Genomic DNA, 16,303 nt, shown 5'->3' on the forward strand with positions numbered 1-16,303 from the left:
AGAAAGAAGTATATTTGCTCAGCAGGGCTCCCATAACAAAGTACCACACACTAAGTGGCTAAAGCAACAGAAATTTATTTTCTCACAGTTATGGAGGCTAGAAGTCCAAAATCAAGGTGTCAACAGGGTTGGTTTTATCTGAGGTCTCTTTCCCTTGGCTTGTAGATGTCTGTCTTCTTCCTGTGTCTTCACATGGTCTTCCCTCTCTACATCTCTATGTCCAAATTTCCTCTTCTTTTAAGGATACGAGTCATACTGGATTAGGGCCCACCCTAATGACCTCATTTTAACCTAATCACCTCTTTAAAGACAGTCACATGCTGAGGCTTTGGAGGTTAGGACTTCAACTTATGAATTTGCAAGGAGGACACAATTCACACATACCAAGGAGAGAAGGAAAATAAAAAAGGAAAAAAAAAACAAGAAGAGGAAGAAAGGGAGAATGGGATGCATCAGTTGGGAGTTATTTCCTCTGCAAGTGATAGAAATTAACAGTTCATTAAAATAGAGCTTTGCTTTTATCACTAACAAGTCTGAATATGGGTAGCGTGCTAATGTTGGTTGAATTGGTCAAAAATGTCATTAAAAGCCAGTCTCTGTCACTCTACCCCCTTTGGAATTATCCTTATGTTAGTTGCCTCATGGTCACAAGATGGCTATTGCAGCCCTAAGGCAGGAAGACAGGGAAGGGGGCTGTGCCAGTGATCTTCCTCTTACCTTTGTCCTCTTGTATAGAAGCAAAATCTTTCCCAAAAGGCCCCCAACCTATTTCCACTTATATCTCATTAGCCAAAACTAGGGCATGTGGCCAGCCCCAACTGCCAGTGAATCTGGCAGAGCAAATATCTGGCTTTTCAGAACCTCTGGTAACAGGCAGCAGCAAGGGGTGGCTTGAGATAGCTGTTGGATGAGCCCATCAACCACGTGTATCCCAGGGAGGGAGAGAGAGAGAAAGGAGAGAAAAAAATAGGAGGTGGTTGGGGGGAAGATGAGAAGAGAAAAAGAAAGTTATCTGTATTCATTATGAAATACCATACATAAAAAAGCAGTTGTTGTACACAGCCATCCCCATGGTGTTCCCCTATCCTACTGATTAGCTATTACAATACCCAACAGCTTGCTTAAGGGTTTAGATGATTGCTCACCTTTTGGCATAAACATATAATATGTATTTAACGATTGCCTCTAGATAAGGAGTTACATGTGCACAATAAACCATATATCCCTAGCATGTAACACAGTACTTGGCACATAGTAGGTAAGTACTAAAAATCTGTTGAATAAATGAGTCAAACCAGTCCAGGTAATTGTAGGAAGAGTACACAATATCTGCTCAAAAAGATATCGTGAGGATTTGCTGTGGGAACTTCTCAGAAATGCAAATTCTCAGGCCTCACGCTAGACCTACTGAATCAGAACTAGATGGAGTCAATACTCTGTGGTTTAAACACCCTCCAGGGGATTTTGATGCAAGCTAAAGCTTCTGAGTATGTGCATGTACACGTGCGTGCACACACACACACGCAAAACTAAACTATCTCTGCCCTTCATAATTTTAGGGCCATGAATATTTTATTTACTGCAGCTTCTCTTCTTCTGTGCTACATTGATCATCTGATCTATTCTGTTCTATGAATCTTTAAAAATTGTTTTTTTTTTTTTTTTTTTTGAGACAGAGTCTTGCTCTGTCACACAGGCTGGAGTGCAGTGGCGCAATCTCAGCTCACAGCAACTTCCACCTCCTGGGTTCAAGCCATTCCTGTGTCTCAGCCTCTGGAGCAGAATAGCTGGGATTACAGGCGTGTGCCACCATACCCAGCTAATTTTTGTATTTTCTGTAGAGATGGGCTTTCACCACGCTGGCCAGGCTGGTCTCGAACTCCTGGCCTCAAGTTATCTACCCGACTCAGCCTCCCAAAGTGCTGGGATTACAGGCGCGAGCCACCGTGCCCGGCTGAGGATCTTTTTAAAAATTTTAAATGTTAAATTATGAAATATTAAAACATAAAATAAAGTACAGAGAAAAAATAAAACACCCACATGCATACTCCTCAGATTTAACAAATGTTAACATTTGCCATACTGGCTTGCCAGTCTTTTTAAAGTCGCTAGGCCCAGCACAGTTCTCTTCCACCCTTCCATCCTTCTCTGACAGCACGTCTCTATTCCTGAGCATCCTCACCTTTTCCTGTGGCTTCCTAAAGCCCTGGGCCAAGAGAATTCAAGCACCTGTGGAAGTGCATATTCTCACTGGCATCCCACCAGGGGCCAAGTTACTAGTAATTTTCATTACCTGGAGCTTTAGTCCACTTTCCCTTGAGTTCCGATGATATATGCTGAGATGGCTTTATGTTCAGACAGCCATGAGAGAGGTTGGGAATGAACTGAATTGTCAATATCATGTGCTTCTCATCTGAAATGCAACTCTAAATTCTTTTTTTTTCTTCTTAGAGATGAGGGTCTGGCTCTTTGATACAGGCTGGAGTGCAGTGGCACAATCAGCTCACCGCAGCTTCAACCCCTGGGCTCTAGCAATCCTTCTGCCTCAGCTTCCCCTGAGTAGCTGAGATTACACACACACACCATCATGCCCAACTAATTTTTTTTATTTTTCGTAGAGACAGGGTCTTGCTGCGTTGCCACAGCTGGTCTCAAACTGCTGGCCTCAAGTGATCCTCTCACCTCAGCCTCCCAACGTGCTGGGATTACAGGCGTGAGCCACTGCACCTGACCCTCTAAATTCTTTTGCCTTCTTAAGCTCAAGAGCAATGTTCTTTCAGATGAGACCCACTATAGAGAGAGGAAAAAGTGAAGCAAATTCAGCTAGTGGCCAGAGAGCAGTGAGTTCTTATTCTAGCAATATTGTGCAGGGTGCTTATTCTCTTTGCACCTTTTATTCCGTCTAAAGAAGGAAAGAGAATACTACCCGATTCTTAAGTATAATTAGGTTTATGAAGTACTTCCACACATACTGTCCCATCTGATACTGCCATTTGATGTCAACTGGTACCCTTACAGATTGTCTGTGCTATTGCCCACTGTGTTCCCAGCATCCCAACTGTGCTAGTATACCATAGACCTCAATTAATGTTTGTTAAGGAAATGAAGGACAGAAGGATGCTTAAAGTGGCAGCTACAGAATCTCCATGAAGGGCAGAGGTGACTGTCTAGTTGGAAGGGAGCCAGGGGCAGTGCCACTCGAAGGAGTCAGTCTATGAATGATTTGTTTCTTGTTGTGCACTAATTTCTTTGAGAAAGTCTTAGTTTGAAAAAATGTCAGCTGAACTAAAGAGTGAGCCCAGTAATGTATTTGATTTACATTTGGATTTAAGTTCTTTATCTCATTGCAGACCAGTAACAAAGAGTTCTCAGGCTGGATCTACCTGTGGACCATGCTTGGAGGAGCCCTGGGCCAGAGGAGCCAACTTGAAGCTGCATGTGCTCTGTGTGCACTTTTTATTATACTTAATTGTACTGAGTTCATTATGGGTTACTTGGGGGAGAAGCAGATGGATATTATGGGATGACTACAACCCTCTCCACACAAGCCATCCCTATTGGTCCCATTGAAGCTCAAGGGTTATACATTTCAAATACTCTTTCTTTTTCATTGATTGTAATTGTAATTGTACATATTTATGGGGTCCAGGTAATATTTTGATACAGGCATACGACGTGTCATGGTAAAAGCTGGGTAATTGGGATGTCCGTCACCTCCAACATTTATCATTTCTTTGTGTTGGAACATTCCAAATCTTCTCTTCTAGCTACTTTGAAATATACAGTAGATTATTGTTAACTACAGTCACCCTACTGTGCTATTGAACAATATAGAACTTATTCTTTCCATCTAACTGCATTTTGTACCCATTAACCAGCCTCTCTATATTTACCCTCCTCTGCCCCACCACTCCCAGTCTCTGGTAACTATCAGCCATTCCACATCTTCAAAAGATGACCTTTTATTAACTCCCACATAGGAGGGAGTACCTGTGATATTTGTCTTTCTGTGCCTGGATTATTTCACTAAACATAATGTTCTGCATCCATGTTGCTGCAAATGACAGAATTTTATTCTTTCTATGGCTAAATAATATTCCATTGTGTATATATACATTTTCTTTATCCATTCATCTGCTGAAGAACACTTAAGTTGATTCCATATCTTGGCTACTGTGAACAGTGCAGCAACAAACATGGGAGTGCAGATACCTCTTCAACTTACTGATTTCCTTTCTTTTGGATATATACCCAGCAGTGGGATTGCTAGATCAGATGGTACTATATTTCTATTTTTAGTTTTTTGAGGACTCTCCATATTTTTTTCCGTAATGGCTATGCCTATTTATAGTCCCACTAATTGTATACAAGAGTTCCCCTTTCTCCACATCCTTGCCAACATCTCAGATAATCTTTAATTGCAAGATCCTAGAGTAATACTTTTTGTTTGGCAACTAAAGCCCTTCAACTGAGAAGAATGGAAGATAGTTTTGAGAGGAAGGAGCCTCTGGCATTTGTTGGCATGTTAAAGTTGGTTGGCCTGGTTCTACTTCCATGCCAGTTTTTCTTCAAGCTCCCCCTACACCCAGCAACATCAGGAACCTGGATCATTCTAGCTCTATTTGGGTGAACTTAAATTGCTTTGTAAAGATTATCTAGTGCCTATCTTGGCCACCAACACATCCCAGACCACTCTGGTGATGTCGAGACAAGCAGAGCATGAGAGTCTAGAACTTTCTGCATGATCATTCTAGGCCAGTGGTCCTCAGACTCTAGCAGCATTAAAATCCTCCTGTAGGGCATTTAAAATACAGATCACTGACTCCACCTACTTCTGACTCAAACTGTCTGGGCTGAGGCTGAAGAATTTGCATTTCTAACAAGTTCTCAGCTGATGCAGCTGGTCTGGGACCACATTTTGAGAACCACTCTTCCAGGTACTCAACACAGGCGATCATGGTGGGAGTGGAAATTTCCCATTCCAGCCACAAGGAGTATTTTTGCATACTTATTCCAGTAGAGACTGCAGGTTGTCACCAAATATCTACTATCTCTTTCTTCTTTACCAACAGAACACCAATTTTATTAACAATATATCCAGCCTTAAAAACACTACATTTTCCAGACTTCTTTCAGCTAGAAGGGTCCATGTGACACAGTTTTTATGAATAAAATGTAAGTACATGTCACCAAGTGGGACTTCTAGAAAGTCCGTTAAAGAAGCTTGCTTGACTATTGCTTTGCTGCTGTCTTTCACCAACAAATTTTCCACCACAAATGGCTCAATTCCTTTCCCTTCTTCTTCTTTTTTTTTTCCCCAAGTCAGGTCAGACAGGTAATGTGCCAATGTCGTAACAAGGTTCAGAGGGTGGCACATCTCACACATGCACATGAACACCCAATTATCACGCTCATGAGCTACGACAGGATCGCCCTTCCCTTCTTCTTTAGTGGGATATGGACATGATGCCTTCTAGAAGGGGTTCTTCCATCTTGAGACAACAGTTAACAAGCAAGTGCCAAGGACGCTTGAGAGGACAGAGGTGCCTGGGTCCCTTCTGGCATCATGGCTGTCATGTCAGCTCCAGACTCCCCATCTCTAGACCTCTGATTATATGAGAAAGGGAAAGCTCCTCATTTATTTATTTAAGCTATTGTTTGGGGGTCCATGTTATTTTTAGCCAATGAAATTCTTAACTAAGACACCTACCATGTTAAAAACCAGTGCTAGATGTGAAGATGGAAAATATATGTTTCCTACCCTCAAAGAGCTTTGGTGCAGCTTTGAAGACAGGAAAGAGACACAGCTCCTGGGTGAACATGGGACCCAAGGAGACTTAAGGTTTATGGCAGCCAGAACACCTCCCAGGTGTCCTGAGGAGCTGTTTTGAAAATATTCAGATCAGGGAAGAGAGTGTGGAGTTGAGGTATGAGGCTGAACTTAGGGATCTTAGATAAGACAGTTTAACTTCAGGCATTTACGCTCGTAAAAAACAGTGGCCCTTGAAAAGAAGATGGTGGGAAGCGTTCAGGTCTGTAGTAGGGATGGGGAATGGTACAAAAGGGAAAAGAGAAGGAACAAACCTTACAAAAGTTGATATAAAGAGACTTTGGAGGTTGAATGAGGAACACTGAGTGAGACAAGCATGTGGTTTTGGTCGGGGAGAACAGTGGCTTGAAAACATTTTCAAGCCATGGAGCCCCTATCTCAGGAAAGCATCATAAGAAAAGTAGCTAAAAATTGAGCTATTCTGGTTCAATAAGTTGTAGAGAACTCAGAGGCTTAGCTAACAACCTTCCTTTTCCTATGGCACCTCAGGGTCTCCATGGAGCAGCAGGGAGCTATAGGGACCAATTTATGGGGAGAATAGGAAGGGAAAGCTGGAAAGTGAAGTGGCTTGGATACTATAAAATAATTTTAGAATAAGGAAACAAGAGAAAACTTGAAAAAAGTTTTGTCTGGAGATTTAAGAGATCTGAGTTCTAGGTGAGCTATTAACTCTCAAACAGATACAGCAAGAAGCTGTTGGACCCCTCAGAAGATCCATTTCCAAGATGCTTTCCAGACCTAAAAGTGTTTGATACTAATTTTAGGGAAATTATATTTACAAAAGAAGAGGTCATGATTCCCAGCATCTATGGGTTTTATATGGAGAGTCACATTGAAATGGTCCTAAGATTTTGAATGTTTGATTGCTTTCTGCTCTTGAAAGTTAAAGTTTCTCTAACTCAGTGCCTTCTCTGTTTTCCATTTAAAGGATAAGATTTACAATATTCACTTCAATTTTTTGCATGTATCTAGTAGTAACAAAGAAAAGTGAAAGGTAAAAATTCAGCCTGGAATATGTTGTTCTACAACATTGCTTCTGAGAATTTTAAGACAAATGAATAGAATTTGGTATCTGTTTGACCCAGCAATCCCATTACTGGGTATATACCCAAAGGAATATAACTAATTCTGTTATAAAGATACATGCACACGTATGTTCATTGCAGCACTATTCACAATAGCAAAGACATGGATTCAACCCAAATGCCCATCAATGATAGACTAGATAAAGAAAATGTGGTACATATACACCATGGAATACTATGCAGCCATAAAAAGGAATGAGATTATGTCCTTTGTAGGAACATGAATGGAGTTGGAAGTTGTTTTCCTCAGCAAACTAATGCAGGAACAGAAAACCAAACACTGCATGTTCTACTTATAAGTGGGAGCTGAATGATGAGAACACATGGACACATTGTGGGGGGACCAACACACACTGGGGCCTGTGAGGGATGGGGAGGGAGAGCATCAGGAAGAACACCTAATGGATACTGGGCTTAATACATAGGTGACGGGATGATCTGTGCAGCAAACCACCACGGCACATGTTTAGCTATGTAACAAACCTGCACATCCTGCACATGTACCCCTGAACTTAAAATAAAAGTTGAAGAAAAAAATAGAATTTGGTATTTGATTTAAAAAGCACTAGGAATTTGTGACTACCTTGGTTATTTATAAGATAAAAATTACATGTTGATTCATAGCATAAATATGGAGCTATTAATTTGTAAAGTGGTCTGTAATCAATTTTTTTCCATTATTCCTAATGTCACTCTATAAATGGTCTTCATTTCCCTGCCCATTTTTCAGATAGGAAACCAGAAAGACACAAAAGTAAAATTCAGTTAACACAGCTAGATGATGGTAGTAACTTGCCTGGCTATATTAGCATAGGAACGGAAGTCTCCTGCATTCTAATCTTTCTAAAATTAGCCAACTGTGATGGAAAGAATCATTCACTCCATAAATCTGCCCTGAACAGAATTATGAGCAAGCAGAGACAAGCTAGCGCTAACTTCTTTTATCTTTGCTGCCACGACTGGCATTGAATTGGAAAGGAAGAGCTACAACAAAGGCAGGGGCTCTGAGCAAGGGAAGACAATGAATTCACACTGAAGACGGGGGCCCTTCCCTGTGTTTCCCCAGCCATTCACAGAATTCAGGAAGTTCTTCTACATTCAATAAAACCAATTTAAGAGGTGTTCCCCCCCTCCCCAGACTGACTATTCATTCGAGGTACTTTCCACATCTGATTAGCCATTCCCTTGTCACATCTGAAGAGGGCTCTGGACTGAGCATGTACCTAAGTCTAGCTCTGCCGGGTGTTATCCAGAAAGATCAGTCACTGTGCTTTGGAGTCCATGTCACTGAAGAGGCCTCTGAAAGAGCCAAAGGAGTGTCACAGGCCTGGGCATCAGTCCCTACCCTGCAAAGGAAAATTCTCGCTTGATCTGGGATTGCCTCCCTCGGCTCTCTAATGTCCTGAAGCACTCCTTAGATGAAGCAGAACCCAGATGACTCCTGTGTCAAGGCACTTCCAAGACACCATCTCCTGCTCGCCTGCTGTATAAATGAACCTAACATGGAACAAATTGCTTCTTAACAGGTTTTATTTTCTGTAAGTAAATGATGAGAGAAAAAGAGAACAAGTATGTGCAGAGCCTGTGAGGGAAAAAGATCGCTACACACTTATTTTAAAGAAGAACTTGTGTTAGGTTAATGTTTTCCTTGAATACAAGGCTACCCAGGAAAGAAAAGGATCTGCAAATCTATAGGCTGTTGCGGGTTCTTGGATGTTTTCACAAAATAAAACAAAAACAATGACAAAACCCCACAAAATTTACTATATCTTGAGCCATAATAAGGTAGAAGATATATGAACATTTTTAAATACTTGGAACAACTTTTACTGTGTTGTATGTTTACTTTCTCATGATGTATCCTTACACTTTCAATTACAGTATCTATGAAGCAGAGGGTAGAAGATATGCTCTTCTGATTTTTTTAAAGTTAGGTCTTTGGGAGGAAGATAAATCTATAAATATAAAATGTAGCACCTTTAATGAAAGCAGCAGTAACAATAATCAGTCCAGTTCCAAGGTTAGAAAGTCATTTAATGAGAAGACCCAGACTGACAGTTGTCCAGTTGGATCCAGCAGGGTGTTAATAGGGTTTACTCAAGAAAGCAAAAGTTTCATGGCCAAATGCATTTGAGAAAATACTGGACTAAATGTTCTGTGTTTTTTGTTTTTGTTTTTGTTTTACTTCAAGGCAACTGAAAGCCTTATCAATGTTTCAACATGTTTAGTAAATCTTAAAGCAGAGATGAAATATAAAGCATTTCCTAAATTTATTTGATCACAAAAACCTGTTATCCCTGGAGAATCTTACGAGATTAGTGTTCTTTAGCTTACATTTTGGGAAATGCTGAACTAGATTATAAGACAAATCTATAAATTTCTGTAAGGAAGAAAGGGAGTGAGGGAGAAAAGAAGTGAAGAAATAACAAAATGCAAAATCTTAGCTCAACTGAAGTTGCAAGCATCTTATGAATTCATTATTCATAAATATTTCTAGATGTAAAGAGAGAGGGAAGTGTATGGCATTCTCATTAAACTAAAAAAAAAATACAAATAGTAAGTATGATAAAAGCATTTAGCATTGTCACCCACAGCTCTCTTGCCTACCCTAGCTCTCTTGCCTATCATATTTACTTTTGAAACTAAAAACTAAATATAAATAAATATACTAAAAATTAAAATAAATGATGACAACACAATGTTAAGGTTATGAATAATCAAACTCTGTCTTGGAATTGCCCCCTGAGAACTGACTGGACCCCCCCTACTCCATACCTGCCTCTGCACACAGGCAGACTGCAAACACCCATTAGTATTCTTAGCAGCCACTCGAGACCTCCTGGATCCTTTGGGTTAGCATTGATCACACCAGGCATGCTAAGTACTTAGAGTACACTATCTCATTTAATCTTTACAACAGCTCCATGAAGCTGGGGTATTGATTTTATTGTACGGTACTATGGTCTCAATATGTCCTTCCAAAATTTATGTTCAACTCTAATTTCCATTATAGTGATATTAAGAGGTGGGGCTTTTTGAGAGGTGATTAAGTCATGAGGGCTCTGCCTTCATGAATGGGATTAGTGCCCTTATAAAACAGGATGAAGGGTACATTCTTGTCCCTTCTACCATATGAGGACAATTCACCCCTTCCACCATGTGAGGATGCAGTGAGAATGAAGAACAGGCCTTCACCTCACTGAATCTTCTGGCGTCTTGAACTGAACTTCCCAGCCTCCATAACCATGAGCAATAATTTTCTATTATCTGTAAATTACCCAGTCTAAGGGATTTTGTTATGGCAGCCTGAATGGACTGAGACATTTGGATAAGGAAGCGTGAATTCAGCAGACAGGCAGTAATTTTCTCGAGGGAGTGATATTTGCCAGCCTGGAGCTCCTCCTCTGATACACTGTACTATGTTCTTTTCACTTCCTTATTCTCCTAACACCTTTTATGTCCACCTCTGAACTTCTGGCCTCTGTGAAGCCCTTGGTCCCTCAGACCTCAGGCTGGTCTTGGCCTTTCAACCTTGCCTTTCACTATTAGATGCAGATGTGTCTGTCCTGCAACCCAGCTCCGGCTCTGGAAAACCAGCTGACATCAACCATGTGGCTGGAACCTTCTCCAGAACAATGGAGGCCAGGGCGAGTGACTCACTGCCATTCAGTCTCCATCTTTGGGGCAGATCCACCATGAGACATAACTTACCAGAAATCCAGTTACAAGGAGGAATAAGTATTGAAGACTAAGAAATGCATTTTGCAGCAGGCCCTTGCTGTACTGGGGCAGTGTCCATTCATAGAGAAGCTAGAATAGAGGTCACAAGCTCAGAAGCTTCTCTAAGGCAGGCAGGAAATTTAAGTAGATACTATGATCTGCATTGGTGGGGACCGTGGAAATTGGAGAGCGGGTGCCTAGTCTAAACAGCTGCTTGTTGCTCAGCTGTTGTTGCCGTATTGGGAATTCAAGCCTAATGATGTTTGGTATTCCCATTTTCAAAAGAAGTCAGGAAATGCAGATTTCTATGTAAATTTTTAAAACTTCTGAACTGTGTATGAGCCATACAAAATACATTTGCAGGCCAGTCAACATCCTCTGATCCAGAATATCAATTTGTGAGACAAGTTGTTTGTGAGGCAGCATTACATAGTAGTTAAAAGCATACATTTTAGAGCCAGACTGCCCATGTCCAAACCCTGGTCCCATCACTCACTACCTTTCATTTCACTTCTCTTTGCTTCACTTTCCTCATCAGTAAAATAAAAATAATATCAGTACCTACCTCATAGGGTTTCATGAGCATTAAATAAATTAAAACCCATAAAGTACTTTCAATACTATCAGGCATTTAGTTACATGGTAAATAAGTGTTTAAAACATTTAAAACAAAAGTTCAAAGATAATAAACAAGAAAACAGAAAACCTGACAGGCCAGCTTTGGAACCTTCTTGATGGCAGATCTATTAACATTTCTCCCTTTGGCTGGGATGAAAAGACATTTGGGAATAAAAGATCCCATAAAAATAAATGAGAAGAAGTGAAACACCTTCATTATGGCAATTTTGGTGTCAGAGCCTAAAAGACAGAGGGATCAAAATATCACAGTACTAAAATCTGATGGTTTCATGTAGAAATGAGATTTAAGCTTACTAAAATGTATTTCTTTCTGGTGTTAATAACCCTTCACAAGACCTGGGCAATTTTGAAAGAAGGAAAGAAAATGGTTCTCCCTGTGGACAAGAAGAAACAAATGACTATTAAATTTTCTAATTTGGAGTGAACTAAGTTGATCCCTAGGTTTTTGTGGGGAGGCCGGGGTGGGGGAGTCCAGTGGAAAGCAATTGCTGGAGAGTAGTGCTTGTTCTTTGCTGACAGAACAGGAGCAGAGTGTAGAATGAAAACTCAATAGCCTCCTCTATTCTCAAGAGACAATTGACTTCCATCTGTTTAAACCTCCCCAGGGGACCCTGCTCCCCCCATTTCCATTTACTCTCCTTTCCACCAACCTAGGGTGACATTAAGAAAACCAAACCCATTTGAAACACAAGCTCTTACACATCAAAAGTCAGGGGAGAAGCCTGGTTGACCTGTAAGCCACTGCATGAGGCACAAAGATGCAAAAAGGAAGTTTCAGGAACAACTGCTGCTCCGAGGACTCTATGTCAGATATAACATCTGCTTTGGCCCAAAAGTAGGCTTGAGCCCCAGAAGAGGAGGAATGTAAAGTATGTTTAAAATGTGAAACCTTTAGTTCTACTTGCTCTTTACTCAGAAAGGAGAGAGTATTCCCTTGTGCCAACGAGGTCTCTCTGAGTTTTTTGCACTATTGGTAGCAGGTGCTGCCTGGGGTAGCTCTTATGGTCTATGCTTGAAGTGTGCACCAGCTGCTGCCCTGGACATGACTGTTGGTCCCTGCATACAAGCAGCCGCCTTTAAACAGATCAAATGACTCTTATGATGTCAGCTGTCTCACTCTACTTTCAAACTGGTTTTAATTTGGTTACTTGCAACCTAAGACAGCAAACAGCATTTTAGGGATGAATTGCGTTCCTGAAGTGCATGGGTCAGAAAGCTCCTACATTCACTTTCTACTGTCCCTGCGCTTTTTCTCTCCCACTTGCTGCCTTTCCACTTCCCCTCATTTCCTGCATTCTAATACTCTATTGTCAAATTTTCCTGGTCTTGACAGCAAATCTTTTCTTTTTCTTGATGCTTTATTCCTTCTAGCATAAGACCAGAAATTGATCAATAGTTTATTTAAGTTCCAAACTGTATTTTGCTGCTGAATAAACATATAGCTTTCCTAGACTCCCATGGAAAAAAACAGGACTTATGCTGAAATTCAGGGCTAACACACCAATTATCCTAAAGTATAACAACATATTTTGATATAACATCATATAGCTTTAAAAAAATTTCATAAAGTAACAGAGTAAGATTGGGCATCTGAATCACATGTTTAGGAATTTGCAACATTCATTCGTCTTACACAATAAACCTCAATGAGTACCTACAAGTAGCATGCACTATTAGGTACTAGGGATACTGAGATCAATAATGCCATTGTGTTGGTCCAACTGGGGAAGACTGGCATGCCCGCACAAATATAGCAGCGAGGGCAGGGTTGGGTTAGAAGTGAGCACAGTGCTTGGACACATGGGCAAGAGTCTCCTGATGAGGTTGCTGGAGAGGAAGAGGAGCGGAGGGAGGAAGAAGAGGAGTCAGAGAAGACACGTGGAAACAAGCATGAAGAATGAGCAAGTGTCAGGCAGTCAGACGGGACCAGTATCCCTAACAGGAAGAAGAGTAGTTGCAAGTAATGGAGAGGGAGTACACCCTCTTCTCTTCTAGACACTTAGGAGGATAATACCCCATCCCCTTGCTATTGGAGAGGACTATATGACTAGCACTAGCCAATGAGTTGTGAGCAGAAGTGATATTTGTCACTTCTAGGCCAGAGCACTAGATTGCTCATGTGAGATCCCTCAGTCTTACCTTCTCCTGGAAGTGAATCATCATAAGATGAGAGGCAGCCTAGAATGTTGAGTGCACATCTAAATGAGCAACTCCAGAGAGCCATTTGTACCCATAGAGGATTTCATGTGAGTGAGAAATAAACTTTAGTTTCAATAAGCCACTGAGATTTGGGGAGCTGTTTGTTAGAGCAGCATAATACAGTCAATCCTGATAGAAATGGCTACATTTAAAGACATGGATATACTCAAGAAATTGAATCTCAAGTTTAGAGGGGATGATAATAAGAATTTGCAATGATCATCACACATCTTGACAGAGATGCATCAGGGCCTCAGATGGAAGGTAGAGTACAAGTACATAGGTGGAAAATGACATTATGGGTGTAGAGAAAGCATGAAACATAAGACATAAATCAGAGGGAACAGGGATGATCCCCAGAACCAACAATGAGAAGCCAGAAAGACAGAAATAAAAAACAGTGGTGTCTTAGAAGCTCAATCTCTTAACATATCAATTGTATTGTTGAGGTCATGTTATTTGCTTCTAATTATAAGGTCTTAGTAATCATTTTCCCTTCCTTTATTTGAAGCCCAGAGATGACCAAATATAGATATCTTCATGAACACTCATACGTCTTGCTGTGACACCCTCAGGGTTTAATCTCAGGCTGTTGGTGGGTTTCAGACTCACCTCTGCAGGACACCAGGGGTTCCCTGGAGGCAGCTTTGGAAGAGGAAAAGATGAAGAATGGGATCTAAGCCCCAACCCTGGATCAACTACAGCAGCTCTGATCTTACCTGTCTCTTGTTTTGTTTGTTTATTTTTGTTTGGTTTGGTTTGGTCCTTTTTAAGACAGGGTCTTGCTCTGTCACCCAGGCTGGAGTGCAATGGTGTAATCTCGACTCACTGCAACCTCCACCTCCCAGGCTCACGTAAATTCTCCCACTTCAGCCCCCAGAGTGACTTGGACCACAGGCGCACGCCACCACGCCTGGATAACTTTTATATTTTTCTTTGAGATGAGGTTTCTCTATGTTGCCCAGGCTGGCCTTGAACTCCTGGCCTCAAGCCATCTGCCGACCTTGGCCTCTCAAAGTGCAAAGACTCCTTTACTGTCATTTTTCACATGTCCGAGCCACCACGCCCAGCCTGATCTTACATGTTTCTACATGTCCTTACGTGTAAGATTTTATTTGAAGAAGTGGTGCTGCTATTAAGAAAAAAAAAGAAAACTGCTAGTCTAAGTGAACTAAAATATCAGAGCTTATTTATATAAATATGAAAACTTATGGTATACTTAATGAGCCAATAAAATATCCTCTATGGTAGAAAATCCTCCTCCTTAGCAAGGTATAAAGGATCCCCTGGAATCCAGGCTCATCCTACTTACCCAGCCCCATAGCTTGCTGCTCTCCACAAAGCCAGATCCAATCCTCAAACACATCATAGCCATTCACAGTGCCACGTCACGACACACACACAGGTTGCTTATGATGTCCTGACTCCTTCTGCTCCTGGCAAATTGCTGCCTCTCCATTAGGAGCCATTCAGATGCCCACCTCTGATACAGCCTTATCTACTTTGACTCTCTTCCCCACTCCTCAGGTAAACTATTCCTTCCAGTGTAAATACACTCACAGCACTTCACTAATACCTCTGGTATATTATATATGTGACTCTCTTCCCCACCGTGCTGTGAGCTCCTTTACCTCTAATCCCAAGTGTCCACTGAGTAAATAAATGAAGATAATTCCAGAATTGCTTATGAACCAAGCATTGCTACCATAAGGTTGTATAATAGCAACATAGTGAACAAATAATAGGATGTTAAGATTTGCTTCAGATTTTAACTTTCACTGAGTATATAACACTGTCCATCTTCTTCCTCTAACTCTGTCTCCTTTTAGATTCACAGTTCTTCTGATTGAGATAGTTTCAATAAGACCTATTTGGGAGCACAATTTCTCAGTTTCTCTTTGGCATGAATTTCCAACATGGCTCCTATCCCAAACACAGTCTAATACTGACACAGCCAAAAAGGCACAGATGTGCATACCTACTCACTCAAAGGCATTCTGACTTCTCTCTCCCACAGAACTCTGACTTTTCACTGAGTTTAGTCTTCAAGCATAAAGCCCAAAGAAATAATATAATAGGGACTTCAGACTTCTTTGCTAATACCATTGATCCTGCTAACACACCTCCAGACAGCACCTTTGATTTGCTCTGCTATTTCCAGAGGAAAAGAAGGCAGAGATTTGCATGCAGAAGAGGACAGCAAGTCAAAGTCTGGTGATTGTTGAAGCAGGGGGAGATGTCAAGTCAATGGAAGTAAAAGAGGGAGAACAAGATAGAGTTCTTTCTTCTTTCAGCATCAATGATTAATTCCGCTTTGGAGAGTTTTGGGGGAAATTATAAGTTAATTAAATTAAAGCAATTAATAAGGTGGCCAACCTGTTTTGGTTTGCCCAAGACTTTCTTGGATTTAGCACTGAATATTCCACATCCCAGAAAACTGTTAGCTCCAGGCAAACCAGTTCACCATAGCAATGAGATATAAAATATTTCCTGACAAATTAGCAAAGATACAAATATATACTTATAATACCTAGTGTTAGCAAGGATGCAGAGTAATGAGCACTGACATTGTCAATGGGATAGATATTGATTCAGTCTTTTTGGAGAGCAATTTCGTTAAAACAACAAAACCCTTACCACCATATATACAAACTTCATGTTAAAAATGGCAAATTAAATAAACTCATTGGTATCGTTTCCCAGCCACAACTCTAATAAAATGACAGTAAAGGAATGTAAAAATTTAAATACACGCATAAAAGAGGATGAAGAAGAGATAACATGAGAAGAGAGATATCAACAAAATTTCAGAAAATGGAAAGCAGTTTCA

At 40.8% G+C, this 16,303-nt stretch overlaps 1 protein-coding gene and 1 non-coding gene across 34 annotated transcripts in view; both read right to left on the reverse strand.

The window, feature by feature from the left end:
• Nucleotides 1-16,303, reverse strand: part of NCALD (neurocalcin delta) — a 438,037-nt gene that overhangs the window by 154,114 nt on the left and 267,620 nt on the right. The gene's annotated exons all lie outside the window — the stretch shown is intronic.
• Nucleotides 5,326-5,430, reverse strand: LOC115935710 (small nucleolar RNA U13). The gene has a single exon (XR_004071328.3). It is a non-coding gene; the product is annotated as a small nucleolar RNA U13 (small nucleolar RNA).

This window comes from Gorilla gorilla, chromosome 7 (genome assembly GCF_029281585.2).
Source record: "Gorilla gorilla gorilla isolate KB3781 chromosome 7, NHGRI_mGorGor1-v2.1_pri, whole genome shotgun sequence".
Taxonomy (NCBI): Eukaryota; Metazoa; Chordata; class Mammalia; order Primates; family Hominidae; genus Gorilla; species Gorilla gorilla.